The sequence below is a fragment of the Ochotona curzoniae genome, unplaced genomic scaffold, assembly GCF_017591425.1.
Source record: "Ochotona curzoniae isolate NIBS_2020 unplaced genomic scaffold, NIBS_Ocur_1.0 contig_3819, whole genome shotgun sequence".
NCBI lineage: Eukaryota > Metazoa > Chordata > Mammalia > Lagomorpha > Ochotonidae > Ochotona > Ochotona curzoniae.
In genome coordinates this window covers 25296475-25313098 of record NW_024466004.1, presented here as the reverse complement: position 1 = coordinate 25313098, position 16624 = coordinate 25296475, and the positions used below count along the sequence as shown (strand labels likewise).

General features: G+C 36.0%; 1 protein-coding gene across 3 annotated transcripts in view; it reads right to left on the bottom strand.

Annotated features, from left to right (window-relative positions):
- Window positions 1-16624, bottom strand: part of ADGRB3 (adhesion G protein-coupled receptor B3) — a 687263-nt gene that overhangs the window by 154866 nt on the left and 515773 nt on the right. The gene's annotated exons all lie outside the window — the stretch shown is intronic.

Sequence of the window (16624 nt, the reverse complement as noted above, 5' to 3'; positions counted from 1 at the left end):
ATTTTCATACCAGCTCTGATTCCCGGCCCGCGAATACTGGCTTTTAAGATGCAGCTGTCTCGGAAAAGCCTGCCTGAAAGGTTACATGGCTTAGGCTGGGTGATAGGATCTTCTCCGCTGCTGGCTAGGGATTTTTCCTCCCGTTAGAATTGCCTGCTGTGAAAATTTCACCCTGGAAACGGGAAGCAGCAGCAGCGGCATCAGCTGGTTCCTACTCTCATTGCCTTTGCCTGGTATACAGGGAGGGGTGGGTTTTAGACATAAGCTTTCCACTCTGCACTTCACTCAGCCCTCTCAAGCCCTTATTTCTTTCCCTCACTCGATTCTCTGCCCTGGGGCAGAAATATTAAGCTACCCCCAAGTCCTCTAGCATACTTAGAGGGATATCCCCACCCAAGTCCGGTAAGAGGGGGAAAGAAGATCTGATTTAATTTTCTCTTTGGTATAGCCATTCAAACTGCTAAAGCATATGGTTTATTTCCCACCCCAGCAGAACAATAAAAATGGTATCAACCTACGTCTCCTCAGGGGAGGGGGGGAGAAGGCAGAGAACCCTTCCACCATCCAACCCTCCTTTGAACTACTCTACGGAAGTGAGAAAAAAAGGAGGTGGGGGGGAGCTACAGAGTTCAACCAATCAACTTTATTATCACTACACGTGTTCTATACTGAATGCACCAGTTGTCACCTCTCCTCCCTCAGGCATGGAAACTCTCCAGCTAGCAAAGTTGTATATATGTGCATGCTTCAACTTTAAGAAAAGTTATTATCTGTGCTAAAAATGATTCTAAAACTTGAAAAGAAAAAGACATTGGGTTCATATTTTGATTTTGATATGGTATTTTTATCCTTTCCTCTTATGAATGCCAAAGGTACTGGGTTAAATATACAGGTAGTCTGTTCCCAAGACATTTCAATGAGAGATACTTCTTCATAATATTTGGACTTTCAAACTGAGCAACAAAATAAAATTCACACAAGTATCTTGTGGTAACTATATAAGTAATATCTTCAATATTCAGAATTTCTCATCATTAAAATTCATAACTCAATGTACTTCCAATTAAAATTTCCTTTTAATAAAAATTATTTCATTGGCAAGAACTAAATAAAAAATTGTACTCAATTTATCCAAATATTTCCAAATATTGACACATTTAAAATGTTCTGGGTTTTTTTTTTTTTCTCATAATGACATAGTCATGTATTTTAAAAAAATATACTTTCAGCAGTGTTATTTTCCAATTCGTTCTAGCCACAGCAACACAATTTGTTTCATTAGCTGTTTTTTGTATTTTCATGAAAAACAGTTAAATCCAAATGAAAAAAACCATTTATTTCAGTTGATCAAAGTTTAAAGATAGAGGATAAACTTAAAAAGAATCTGACATGTTTTAAAACAGCATCTACATTACTTCTCCTAGATAACAGTCTTATGTTAAAGCATGATCTTAATTTAAAGCACTAGCTTTGCTCCCAAGATGGAGTTTAGAACTTAAACTTCGCACATTATGCAGCTATGCTCTACAAACCAACTTAAAACATTAACAAGCAAAAACTTTAGTACAAATAAGATCAAGAAAGTTATATATTTACATCCATGTAATTAATGCTTATCACTTAAGACAATGATAGTATTTTTAAACGTCGGCTGTCAGATAAAAAGTCTATATACAACATTCAATTGTGAGACTTTGCAGATCATGTAAATTTTATGCCATCTTTCGAAAAGTCGGTCAATTTACTCTACTTTGCACAATGATTGCATGACTGAACTAACACAGCCCTAAGCAATATTGGAAACTACTACTAGCTTCCTAATACAATTGCTTCTATTATTAGGTGGGGCTAATTTTGTGGATAGCTTCATAAGGATAAATAACCCTTGTCCCTGTCTTTCCATTATGCTTTTGTTCAATTTATCTGATTAACTCAGTATATAACAATACAGGAGAGACTGAATACAGTTGAATATGCTCTTTCCAAATTAAAAATATGCAATACAAATTTATTTTTCATAAAATTTCTTAAAATCATAAACCTAGCATTAATTTCTTACAAGTTTATTTAATTCTTAGATGATGTGTCGCTATTAATATAAGCATTATGGCATCTGTGGTTTGTACTTTCAAACTTTTTATGGCTAATTCATACTGTTCAAAACTCTGTGAAAGCATGGTACATGTGTCTGATTGATTTCAGGGAAATCTTGTTAACCAAACTGATAAGTTGTAGAGCTAATGTGAAGCAAAATGGCTTCTCCATTCTGCACTGAGCAAGGATTTTAAACATGTGGACTATTATAGCAGTCACATTATTCTTCCAATGTCATAATTTTACATGCTATAATTAATGGCATGCCTGTGAATTCTTAGTTATTAAGTCTATCTACATTGTCATCAAGATGGCACAAATATACTGAAATGTATATCAAATCTAAAGATGTAAAAGAATAACACACATGTCAGATAAAACACAGAATGATGACACAACCATATAAATATTACTGAAATTCATTTATTTCCTTCATGATGTCTTCCCTGGGCATAAGTTCATTTTTTTTTTTCAAAATAGTTTCCCACCTTAGGCAGGCTAGCAAAAATTCCATCTGTCTAGTAAAGTCGTTGTGGGTTACACCTACATTCACCCATGTTAGCTTTCATTTGTGCCTCTTCTTTGTTCTTATTATTAGTTTAATTAAAAGAACAAAAGTGTCAGCCTGCACTGAATATTCAAAAATATACTAAACAAACACTAATTCTGTAGAAAAACAGGACAGAAGCTCTAATTAATTATAAGCTTAATGTTTATTTGAGGTCTTCCTCAATGAAATGACATTTGTAAAAAAAAAAAAAAAAAGTGAGGGTCCAACGGGGTAGCTTAGCAGGTCAAGTCCTCGCCTTCAACATGCTGGGATCCCATATGGATGCCAATTCTAATCCTGGCTGCCCCACTTCCCATCCAGCTCACTGCTTGTGGATTGGGAAAGCAGGCGAGGATGGCCCAACGCCTTGCGATCCTGTACCCACGTGGGAGACCTGGAAGAAGCTCCTGGCTCCTGGGTTTGGACAAGCTCAGCTCCAGCCATTGCAGTCACTTGGGGAGTGAATCATCAGACAGAAGATCTTCCTGTCTGTCTCTCCCCTTCTCTATATATCTGACTTTGGAATAAAAAAATAAATCTTTAAAAACAGTGGTAGCTACATTTATTGTGACATATTTCAAAATTGTTTGAAGTTCCAATTTTAAGTTCTTTGAAATAAAATATCTAGAAATTCCACTTCAATCATTTTTTGTTTTACAAGACTGTCTATTATGCCTCATAATAAATCAGTCAGTAAATTACTTTTTCTAAATAGGTTACATGATTTAGGAAGATTACTGACTCTTTGGAGATACGTATATTTAAAGAATTGTTTATTTGAAGGGGAGTATAAGAGAAGAAGAAACAGGGAGCGAGAGAGAGAAAAGAGAGTTGGAGAGAAAAAGATCTTTGATCTGGTTTACCCAACAAAAGACAGAGAGAATTGCTGCTATGCTGGTTTATTCCCCAAATGGTCACAAGAATCAAGAGTGGGCCAAAGCACAGCCAGAAGCCTGGTGTGTTGGCAGGCAGTTCTCCCACCTGGGCATGAAAAAAGCCCAAATACTTATGTAGTTTCCCCCTGCCTTCTCAAGTACATTTGTGTGGAGCTTGCTCAGAAGCAGAGCAGCCTCGGCCTTTGCTTATTCTCCAACATAGAATGCCAGCATTGCATGTGGCAGCTTAGAATGTTGCACCACAATGCTGGCTGTAACCCTCAAACTGAAAAATCAAAATATTCACAACAATATTTTTAAGAGAACTTAATACACAATCTCTAAATAATACGTCCTCACTATGTGAATACTGAAATAAATTGCTTTCTAACCATTGCAATTTTTAAGAATCTGGTGAAAATAGATTATTTTATGCTCAAATGATGATTCAGTGTTACTTTTAGATAAATTGTGAAAACATTATCATTTACAGCAACCATTAATATACCAAATACCAAATACGATGAATAAAAAATTAATTTGCTACTTGCAAGCTTAATAATAATCTAGTCTATTGGTTTTTTGTTTGTTTTAGATTAAAATGATCTGGAGAGTTCTAAAAATTAAACCATGAGATATTGTTTTTCAAAATGCTCCATAGAAGATTTTAGTGTGTTGCCATGATTGAGAATCATGGATCTGTATTAAACATTTCTACGTATGGGTTAGGAAAGTGAAACACAATGAGTTTTAAAAGTTGCTTTCCATCAGGGTGAGAAACAAAGCTGTTCTTCTCATTTTTAAATTAAGATTATTTCAGTGATTAGGATCCTATGGTAGTCTTTTATTTAATGATTCATTTCTTTTTATTGGAAAGTCAGATATATAGAGAAAAGGAGAGACAGACAGGAAGATCTTCCATCCGATGATTCACAACCCTTGCATCCACAACGGCTGGCCAGAGCTGAGCCGATCTGAAGCCAGGAGCTAGGAGTTTCTTTAAGGTCTGCCACACGGGTGCAGGGTCCCAAGGCTTTGGGCCATCCACAACTGGTTCCCAAGGCCACAAACAAGGAGCTGGATAAGGAAGCGGGGCAGCTTAGATTATAACTGGTGCCCATATGGGATCCTGGGGCGTTCAAGATGACTTTAGCTGCTAAGCTACCACGACAGGCCTCAGTAATCTTTTTAAAGTCAGAATATAATGAGCATTTCCTATGAAGTCACAGGAAGAGAAGATCCTTCTGCAATAAAACAAATAACACCAGGAGCCAGCATTATGGAATACTGGATTAAGCCACCAACTGCAATACTATCATCCTACATGAGTGTTAGTTTGAGTTCCAGCTGCTCCATTTCTTATCCAGAGTGCTGGAAAAGTAGTAGAAGATGGCCCATGTGCTTTGACCTCTTGACTTTAGCGTGGGCCAGCCTGATATGTCACAGCCATTTGGGGAATAAAATAATAGATGGAAGTTCACTCTTTGATTTCCCCATTCCTCAATAATTCTGCTTTTTAAATAAATAAAACAAATTTTGAAAAAAATGATCACCAATATAAGATACATATTATATTTGGCTAAGATTAAGAAGCAGATAAACAATCATCTCCAGGAAAAATGCTTCTCTTCCACTATGCTGAGGCTAAAATTAATAGTGATCCCTTCCAGGATCTGTATTACTAAGAAGCTGGCATCAGGAGCCGGAGCCAGGAGTCCAACCTATGTATGCTGATACAGGATACATGCATCTTAGCCACTAGGTCAAATGCCAGCTTCCAAGGGAAACATATTAATATTATATTTAATTCATATATGTATTCTCAGTTGCAGTTCATTTTCTTTACTTTAGCATATAACAACAATATAATCTGAAGAGTATCAATCTTAAGAATTTCATCCACTTGCCTTTGGTCTAAAAGATCATTTAATTCAGCATATTTTGTTATGTCAATCCATTGGTGAGATATGAATTTTCACTGACTAGTCAAAATAAATTTAATTGGTGTTTTTTAATTGCCTGATGTGATAAAAAGGCACATAGATAAATACACATGTAACACATAAATGTACATTTTTGTTGAAGAAGTTGACAATCTAATTGAGACTACTATATGAAATCCAAAAACATTTTCTTCCTTACTAGTTCTACATGTTATTTCCACAAAATGTTGTCAATTCTATCTTCTGTTCCAAGGGCCCATCATCTGTTGCTTGGATTAATCTCTTCCCTGAGTTCCTTATTTCCATTCTTGGCACCTATAATCAAGTTCAATTTGAATACAGAAACTAAAGAATTCCTATTAAAACAAAATGTTGAGGAGAGCAAGATGGCAGAATAGAGTGAGGTCACACTGAAATGGACAAAGAATGATTAGCCAAGCAGAATCAAAAACAGCATGATGCTGGGAAATAGGAGAGGACAGAGCAATGGCAGGGGGACACCGGAAGACCTATGGACACGGAATCAGCAGGGGCAGCGGAGCCGTGCTACAGTGAACATATACTCCAGCAGCAATTAGAGATCCACTGGTCAGTGGGAAGGGGAGATCACCAGCAGCAAAGGAGGTGAATCCAGCCATGGCAGGTCCCATTGAGTTTTTAATCTGATCACAAGCAGGGGTGGCGTGGCAGGGTCCTTCTGGACAGATGTGGGAACAGGGTGAATTTCATAGCCTAGATTCCTACCAGTGCTACATCAGGCAGCATTTCTTCACAGCAAAGCCACTGGAGATGTGGAAGCAAAAGTGAGCTGTGCGTGTGCTAAGCTAGGGGCCAATATACATCCAGTTCAATATGTTACCGTGGTCGCATGAGAAAACTAACACTGACATGGCAGCTCATAGGTTTCATTCAAAACAAGTTCAGGTTGTTCTCAGACTTAACTGCCAGCAGATTGAGGCAAGAAGAGGAAAAAAAAAATTGTCAATGGAACACTGTGCCCTATGATCTAGTTTACAGCTGGTGTCTCCTCAATTCTGGGTACTGCTAGAACCATTAGTGGGAGAAATACTGGGAATAAAACAGTGCACCACAACAAGGGATCACAGGGGATGTAGAGGATAATCCAGGAGTCCCAGTTATGGAGGACATGGCAGAAATGCAAAATGTGAGTTTGGGTCTGAACCTTCCTGGAGGGAGTGGCATAAGTGATGTAAAAAGATAAGATTCTGGGCAAAGAATGGATAAAAAAGGTTGACATGTAGACCTGTGATTACACAACTTCAAAACTGGTTCCCCGGAAAATAATGTGATAATCTGAGCTGCAATGGTCCAGATCAAAAAGAAGAGGAACAGGCACAGTGAATGAGGTTATTGATGCCTCCCTAACAAACAAATAAAGGGCTGTTTTAACCTCAGATTAAACTGATGTGGACATCAAGGAACTGATGGATAAATAATCTTTAACATCTTTAGAAAACAACAAGCACATACAGGAACTCAAGGAAATCAAGGAATATGATACAGAGAAAATAGCAACATTGAAATAAAATCAAAGTGAATTATTAGAAATGAGGAATACAACACAGCAAATTAAAAATTTGATGGAAGGTCTCAAATAGAAAGAGGAAGGCAGAGGAAAGAATCACAGAACTGTACACCTCCTGTGAAAATGCTGAAACAATTAGAAAGTTGGAAAAGGAACTGAGTAAAGCTAACAAACACATCTAAGAGTTAAGTGACAAGTATCAAAAGGACAGACTTAAGAGTTATGAAAGGGCCTAGTGTCACGGATCAATGGTTAAATCTTCACCTTGCAGCTGCCAGGATCCCTTACGAGTGCCAGTATGTGTACTGACTGTTCCACTTTCCATTCAGCTCTCTGCTTGTAGCCAGGGAAAGCAGTAAAGAACAGCCCAGAATCTTGGGACCTTGCACCTGCATAAAGACCTGGAGGAAGCTCTTGGTTCCTGGATCCTGGCTTCAAATTGACTCAGTTTTAGCTGTTGCAGCCATTTGGGGAGTGAACCAATGGATTAAAGATCTTTCTCTTATCTCTTCTTATCTCCATAAATTTGATCTACCTTTCCAATAAAAATAAACAATTTTTAAAAAATTTTAATAAGGTTAATGGAAGCACCTAAGGGCACAAAAAGAGAAGCTGGGTTAAAAGAGATATTCAATGAAATAAAAATAAGAATCCCACCATCATGGAGAGAGAAATGAGAAACAAAATACAGGAAAGACACAGAACCCCAAACAGAATGAATCTGAAGTGATCCTTACTATGACACATCATAAGCATGCCGTCTTCTATAGAACATAGAGATAAGATACTTAAATATTCTTTTTTTAAAGATTTATTTATTTTTATTGGAAAGGTGGATATACAGAGAGGAGAGACAGAGAGGAAGATCTTCCATCCGATGATTCACTCCCCAGGTGACTGCAAGAGCCAGTGCTGCGCCGGTCTGAAGCCAGGAGCCAGGAGCTTCTTCCGGGTCTCCCACATGGGTGCAGAGTCCCAAGGCTTTGGGCCATCCTCGACTGCTTTCCCAGACCACAAGCAGGGAACTGGATGAGAAGAGGGGCTGCCAGAATTAGAACTGGCGTCCATATGGGATCCTGGTGCATTCAAGGCGAGGACCTTAACCACTACACTATTGCACCGGGCCCAAGATACTTAAATATTCATGTGAGAAAAGTCAATTGACTTATAGAGGAACCCTAATCAGACTCACAGATGATCCTGAGATAATCTCACAGACAAGAATAGAATGGACTGGCATATTAGAAACAAACAAATAAACAGAATAATATAACATATTCACCAAAGCTTTCTTTTGTCTTTGAAAATAAAATAGAATACTTCCAAACCAAACAAAAAAAAAAAAGACTACATCTCTACCAGACCTGCCCTTCAAATATTGTTTAAAGGTATGATACGAAGGCAATCCAAAGGCAAATGTGAAAAACATTTCAATAAAACCATAAAAGAAACCTAGATCAAACAATGAGAAGTCTAGTACTAAATAACAGGATCTGCCACATTAACCCTGAATGTAAATGGCCTAAATTCATCAATGAAAAGTCACTGATTAGTACATTGCATTAAAAGAAAGAAACTCACCTATCTGCTGCCTACAAGACACAGATCTCACCAACATTAATATGTAGAAACTGAAAGTGAAAGAATGGAAAAGGATATCCTACGCTAATAGAAACAAAAAAACAAGCTGGTGTAGCTATTTTAGTATCAGATAGTACAGCCTTTGACATGAAAAGAATTTAAAGAGATAAGGAAGGATACCACATAATAATTCAGGGATCCATTCAGCAAGAAGAAATCATAAAAATGCATCTACATGCACCAAATGCCATGGAAGCTAGCTATGTGAAACAAATATTCATGGATTTAAAAAAGAAATACACACTGGTACAATAATAGCAGGCATCTTTAACACCTGACTAGCTTCAATGGACAGATTGACAACACAGAAACTCAACAAGGAAACAACAGAATTCATCACCAAGACAATAAAGCAAAGGATCTTAACTGATATCTACAGGACTTTTCATCCTACAGATAGAGAATATATGTTTTTTCAACAGTACTTGAGATATTCTCCAAAATTGATCACATTTTGGCTACCAAACCAGAAAATTTTTTGAAAACTTGAAATCATACCATGCATCTTCTCAGACTATCATGGAGTAACACTGGAGATCAACAAAATACCCCAGATATACACAAATATTTAGAAACTGAACAACATGCTGCTAAATAAACAATGCGTTCATGAAGACTTCAAGCAGGAAATTATAAAATTGCTTGAAATGAACGAAGGGATAGATATAATTTGTCAAGACTGTGGGACACAATCAAGGCAGTGATAACAGGAAAGTTCGTTTCAGTTAGTTCTCATGTCAATAAACTAGCAAGACAAAAGCAAATGGGCTAACCATATGTTTGAAAGAACTAGAAAAGCAATAGCAAAATGATCCGTGATTAACAAAAAAAGAGAGAAAGAAAAAAAAGAAGTCATCAAAATTAGGAGGAAATAAACCAAATAGTTACCAAAAGATCAATGCTTATGACCAATGAATCAGAGCTGGTTCTTGGGAAAATTAACAACATAGACACCCACTAGCCCAAACAACAAAAATAGGGAGAAGTTATGAATCAACAGAAACAGAGACAAGAAACAAAACATAATAACAGGTGCTTCAGACATAGCAACTAATCAGGAAATAGTACAAGCAATTATATATCAACAAATTGGAAGACCTAGAAGAAATAGACAGATTTCTGGACACACATAATTTAGCAAAATTGAATAATGAGGTAATTAAAATCCAAATAGACTTATAACCAGGACAGAGATTGAAAAAGTAATTAAATCCCTCACAACAAAGAAAAGCCAGGATGAGACGGCATCACTGCTAATTCTACCAAATGTATCAAGAACTTACACCAGTCCTGCACAAGCTATATAAAATAGTAGAAAAGGAGGTAAGCCTTCAAAACTATTTCTATGAAGCCAACATCATTTTAACATTAAAATCAGATAAAGACATAGCAGAGAGAGAGAGAGAACTACAGATCAATATTTCTGATAAATAAAACACTATCAACAGAATCCAACCATATATCAGACAAAACATTCAACCAGACCATGTGGGAGTTATCCCAGTATGCAGGGGTGGTTTAATATATGCAAATCAATAAATGTGATACACCACATCAACAAAATGAGGAATAAAAATCGTATGATCCTCTCAAGAGATGCAGATAAGGCATTTGGTAACATCTAACATCACCTCATGTTAAAAGCCCTAAGTGGAACTGTGGTTTTGCCATCACTTTTGGATGCCTGCATCCTACATTAGAGAGACTAGGTTCAAGTTCTAGCTCTGATCCTGATTCCAGCTATCTGCCAAAGTGCACTATTGGAGGTAGCAGGTGAGGCTCCTGAATTTTTTTTCTTGCTTCCCATGTAGGAGATGTGAATTGAATTCCATAATATATTTGTATAAGGCTTATATTATCCCTCTTAGTATTATTATTTGACATTTGAAGGGGAAATAAATGGAGTCAAGAGATTGTGTCTCTCCATAGGACACCCAGCTGGTAAAAGGCTGTACCCAAAAATTGAATCCAAATGTGCCTGATTCCAAAGTGAGAGACAGATACAATGGCAGAGCACAGGACAAGTGTGAATCATACAGACGTAACATTCTGTAGCATGAAAAGCAATTGAAAAACCTTACAGAAAATATGTGGGGGAGGATTTCATAAAAAAAAAAATGATGGGTCAAAAGTCAAATAATAGACTAAGAAAATGTGGCTTTTGAACAGTTGCTATCAGCGTGAAGGAGGTCGTTGAGAGCTGTTGAGGGAACCATATTAGTAGGAGAGTCAGACAGTACTTGGATTACAAGTTAAAAAGGAAGCTGTGTCATCAAAGAGGCTAGCAATAAAAATTTTTAAAAATGAACTGTGTAAAACTCTGCACAGAAACCTAACTTTTTGGCAAGACTGTTTTTGCCTACAGGTGGGAATGAATCTTCAGTATGTTACAGTGTAGATCTAGAGTCCACAATTCAAATCTGAACAATTTAGGGAGAGACAGTGAGACCATGACACAATGTGCTAAAATTATCAAATGGAGTTTGCACTATTTGTTTCAGACTAATGGTGAGGACATTAACATTAGGAAGGAAAAAGGAAAATTATTTTCTAGTGAACTGCAAAAGAAAAAGAACTATTAACTTTTAATAACTTACAAGAAAATCCAAGTACAAATTCTCATGTAATTCTATTTTACCACGAAGATTTCTAAAAAGAAAATTATTTTGACCATTTTTTAAAAGTCAGGCTTTGATAAGGGTAATAAAAAGATAATGTGGGAGATATAGAAACAGACTTTTTCATGTGTATCAAGTACATGGTAGGAAGAGGAATCCTACCATATACTTAAATTCAGTCATGAATCATGTATGATACATTCTATAAAATAAAATATATACTTTAGTTCTGTATACAACTATATTAAAACATTTGCCAAAATGTTCTTGTGTGTAAACAGAGATGGGTCCAAAAATATTTTTCATTTCCTTTCAAATAAATTTTAATAAAATTTAATAAATTTTAATTCCTTTCAAATAAATTTAATTTTAATTTAATTTAAATTTTAATTTTAACTTTTAATCTAAAAGTTATAAAACAATTCATACTGTCCCAAATCTGTTTATGTGGGATAGTAACCAAGATATATCCTGAAATAATCTGTACATTTTGAGGTGTACAACCTTGAAAAAGAAAAATGACTGAAATAAAACAGAACAATTTAAACATATGCTACTTTCTACATTACTTTTCAAATAATTTGAACACAAGCCATTCTCTGATTAGGGTAAGGTCTTTATAAAATTTAATATGCAGCAAACAGCCCACTGGTTTGCTAACAACCTGCTCATTTCCTGACTGATGGCTTTTACTTCACAAATGGTTTATGAAGGATCAATTTGAACCAAGACACAGAAAAATACACCCTAGAAAAAATAATGAAATTACATTTAAAGGAAATCAACAGTATCTTCTCTAGGTATTAAATTGGGGGTATGAATTTTGATCATTTTTTGTACTTCCCATTTTCTTCATGCAACTGTATTTTTTCTATAAGCCAAAACCCATTTCAAAATTTAAAAATTACATGAAATACTACTAAGCTAATATGCAATATCAACAGCTTGAATCTCTTACTGTACAGAAAATTAATTATTTCCTCCGAAGTATTTTCATAGATTCAACTGAACAACCCTCACATCATAAGGTTATATCTTATAACTGAATCTATATATATCTTTCAAAATACTTTCTCCTTCCTTTGTGATTTAGGAATATAAAATATTTACAATAGATCCTCCTTTTTTTATTCTTGCTTATGAAGTCATTTTGTAGCCTAAGAATATTTTGTATTACATTACAGCAGCATCCTTTTCATTGAATCAAATTAGCAGTGGTTCATAAATTAACGCCCATTTTTATTACCGTCTACTATTTAACGAGAAGGTATAATCTTATACAATGTTTTGCACAGGCACATAGATAATCTATATTCATAGCAATAAGAAACATTTAGCAAATTATTTGCTAATTTGAAATGATAATTTTTAAGAATTAATAATTATTTTGTTGTTAAAGCTATATGTTTTCATGTGGTCCTACACATGTAAGTGAAGATTAGCTGTTTCTCCTGAAAATTTATATCACATATCTTGGAAAGCGACTAAGAAGATTATGGATTTATGGATTTTTTCATCCACAACTCATAGCACCTCAGAGTCTCTATACTATCAGAGATGTTATCTATTAAAATATTTTGTAGGACCCGGTTTGATAGCATAATGATAAAAGTTTTTGCCTTGCACGCACTGGGATTCCATATGGATGCTGATTCTAATCCCAATGGCCCTGCTTCCCATCCAGCTTCCTGCTTGCAGCCTGGGAAAGGGAAAGCAGTCGAGGATGGCCCAAAGCCTTGGGACCCTGCAACTGTGTGGGAGAACTGAAGAGCTCCTGGCTCCTGGCTCCGGATTGGCTCTGCTCCTGCCGTTGTGGCCACTTGGGGAGTGAATTATCGGACGGAAGATCTTCCTCTCTGTTTCTCCTCCTGTCTGTATCCCTTTCCAATAAAAATAAATAAATCTTTAAAAAAATAATTTGTAAAACAAACTTATAAAGTTCCATAACACACAGCTGTGACATACAACTCTGTGGGCTAAAATTCTGGATATCTCAACAGCAGAACTCTTTAGTAATCAATTTAGAAAGACGTATTCATGTGGGAAAGTTACAAAGAAAAAGAGATTGCTCTTCTGTCTGCTGGCTCACTCTCTAAATGGCTGCAATTGGCTAGGGGATGAGCCAGGAGCTTCACCTGGGCTTCCCACATGGGTGCAGGGACCCAAGCACTTGTGTGAGACATCTTCCACTGCTTATCAAGCAGGGAACAGAATTCGAAGTGGAGCACTTTCCTCATGGGATGCTGGCATCAAAAACAGTGACATAACCCAATATACAAAATCTAACAATGTTACATATCAGGATTTTAGACAACCATCTGCTTTACATCCTTTTTTTTTTTTGAGATTATAATTAGGGTCTGGGTTGGGTAAACACTAATGTAGCTTTCCTTTTGCATTGGGTCATGTGTAATCTTTTTTCTAAGCTTAAACTTCGACCTTCTGGGGTCAACAAGATGGCAAAACTGTCTAATGCTGCTGCAAGCACTGGTACCCTATGTGATCACTAGTTCATGTTTGGGTTGCTTTGCTGCTGATTGAGGTCTCTACTTATTGTTTTGGAAAGCAGTGCAGGATGCCTTCCCAAAGCCTTGGGGCCTTGTACGCATGTGGGAAACATGGAAGAGGCTTCTGGCTCCTAGCTTCTGATTGGCTCAGCCCTGGCCACTGCAGCCATTCAGGAAGTGAGCAAGTGAATGGACACTTTTTCTCTGTTTTCCTTCTCTTTGTAAATCTCCTTTTAGAATAAAAATAAATCTTCAAAGAAAATCTTGAACATATGCCTACAATATTACTCCAATCTGGAAGAATATTTTTCAAAATTTAGTGTGAGAACAACCAACTGGATGTTAATTAGGCATTTCAGTTTAATTCACTGAAAATTCTGTTGTGTTAATTCTGGAATTGTGTTAATTCTGTATTAGAATTACGTGATGTTGATGTTAGAATTCAATTCAGAAAGTGGAAATTTTAAATTCTGAGCCAATTATATTTGAAAAGTATGATTTGTCATTGCCTATATAGAAAATTTTCATATGAAGGTTCATTGGAAAATTGTACATATTAAATAAGTATTTGGATTATGTGATGTTCTTAGAACTCTGAAAATGGGAGTCTTAAGAATTAATAAAATATTTCTAAGTTTTGTAGTGTATTATGTACAGTTTGAGAACTGGGATATATGTAAAGATGACTGGACTGGAATGGCTAAACAAAGTATATACAAAGACAAAGAAATAACATAAAGTAATCCCAACATGAAAACTTCATTCATTTAAAATAGATATTAAAAGAATAATATTTTTGCCTCAAGTCAAGTGTATGATAATGTGTACTTATTAAACTAGGGCATTAATCATATATCAGTGCCAAAATCACTCATTTGCAATTATTGAATTCTTATAAAACTAATCAATATCTCAGTGATGCAGTGTTCAAAAGCAAAAAGCTCACTCAATAAAAGCCATACTGCAAGCATTTTGTAGTTACTCAATGAAAGAAAAAAAGTGTGATATGATACAAAAATGTGGAAATTGTGTATAAATTGTGTTTAACATTTTGCGTTAAACTAGTACATTTGAAAAAAACATAAAATGATATAGTATCTTTTTTGTGATAGATATAATACTAAGCATTAGATTGGAAAAATTAAATGCTAAAAATGGTTTCTTTACTTAAGTATACTTGGGCACAAGCACACAGGTTCTCATTTCCCCTACAACAACCAACAAAATTTCAGAGTCTGCAAGCCAGTTATGACTTGTGGCTAGTGCTAGTGTTGTGATGATAAAGTGTGTCAGTGCTTTTCAGAAAACCTGCATTTGAAGAAATACCTATTGCCGTGTTTTCAAATAAGTGTGTGCTCTAATTCCCTATCATTATTGCTCCTGGGGTACTATGCCTTCTTAATACGCTAATAAGGCAAGCACTGAAATTTCTGATTGAAGGGACAGCACTGAACCATCAATGGCATAATTAACATTTTAATGAGCAGTCAAGTCCTTTCATGTCTAGGCTCTCAATTGTTTGCCTCCAGAGTGGTTCTCAATCTGTTGAGCTTGAACAATGGAAGAAAGAGGTGATTCTGTTTTAATGTGGTTTTAAACAACAGCAGATCACACAGGCTACAGTTTGAGCTTGCTGCTACTTTCTCCTTTGTTAACAAAGTTCTCTGATACCTGGTTGTGCCACGTCACAGTCAAACAGCTAGTTCCCAGCTCTGGGCTCACTTCAGCATGCTCAAAAACCATAGCCATAACACTCACAATAAAGAAGTGCTTAATTTTCAGTAAGTGACCAAGTAATTGCAAATTTTCCTCATTTGCAAGGTACAATGGGCCAACCTGCTATTAGGGGACACAATATTGTGCAGAGGAAGCACTGGCTAATGTTTGTATTTTAATTATTTGCAAATCAAACTTTGCCCAATACCAGAAAGGTATTAAGCTATTCTGTCAGTGACAAGTTTGAAGGACATTGAAAAGCTATTTGTTCTGAGGTTTCAGAAAGTACTTAAAAATGTTCTGTTCTATAGAAAACCACTTTTAGTCCTAGAGAAAATTCCTCATAAATGTTGAAAGTTGATCTCCCTGTTTAAATTACTAAGCAAAAACAACCAACTAACTAACCTGTCAGAAAATTTCCTGTGGTACTGTTTCAAGCCCTTTAAAAATGAAGCTTTTAAAGAAAAGCCTTTCCTGTCACAATTAATGCAACATCACAAATACAAAACCTTGGCTTTTCCATCTTCATATTTCCTTTCTGATTGTTGCAAAAGCAGCACTATCTTACGCAATACACAGTTACATATACCACACAATATGTTCCAGTGTTACTAGGTAAAGAATACAGATTCTGAATATTTAGATACTATGAAAAAACCTCAAGTTTTTTTCTAAGAAAGTCATGTAAATAATTCACACAGTTTTGAAGTAGCTAAACAACATTATATTATGCACATGAATTCAACCATAAAACCAAAGACACCATGTGTATTTGCTATGAGTTACACAAAGTTTTAGTGAGTTTCAAACTCTGGTTGTGTTCTTGTGCTCTTCACTTCTGCTTTTCTATTAACCACATTCAAAGACACTTTTAAAAAGTTGAAAAGCATTGAGGCTGGCATTGTAACATAGAGGGTAAAGCCTCTGTCTGTAACCATATGATATCGGAGCTAGTTCCAGTCCTGGATGCTCCACTGTTTTCTTCTAATGGCCTGAGAAAAGCAGTAGAAGATGGCTTATGTGTTTGGGCCTCTGCCACTCATAAAGAAAACCTGTTTTATCCTGGTCCACCCCCAACTCTTGTAGACATATGCGATTGATGCAACAGATGGGATATCTCTCTATCCTTTCTCC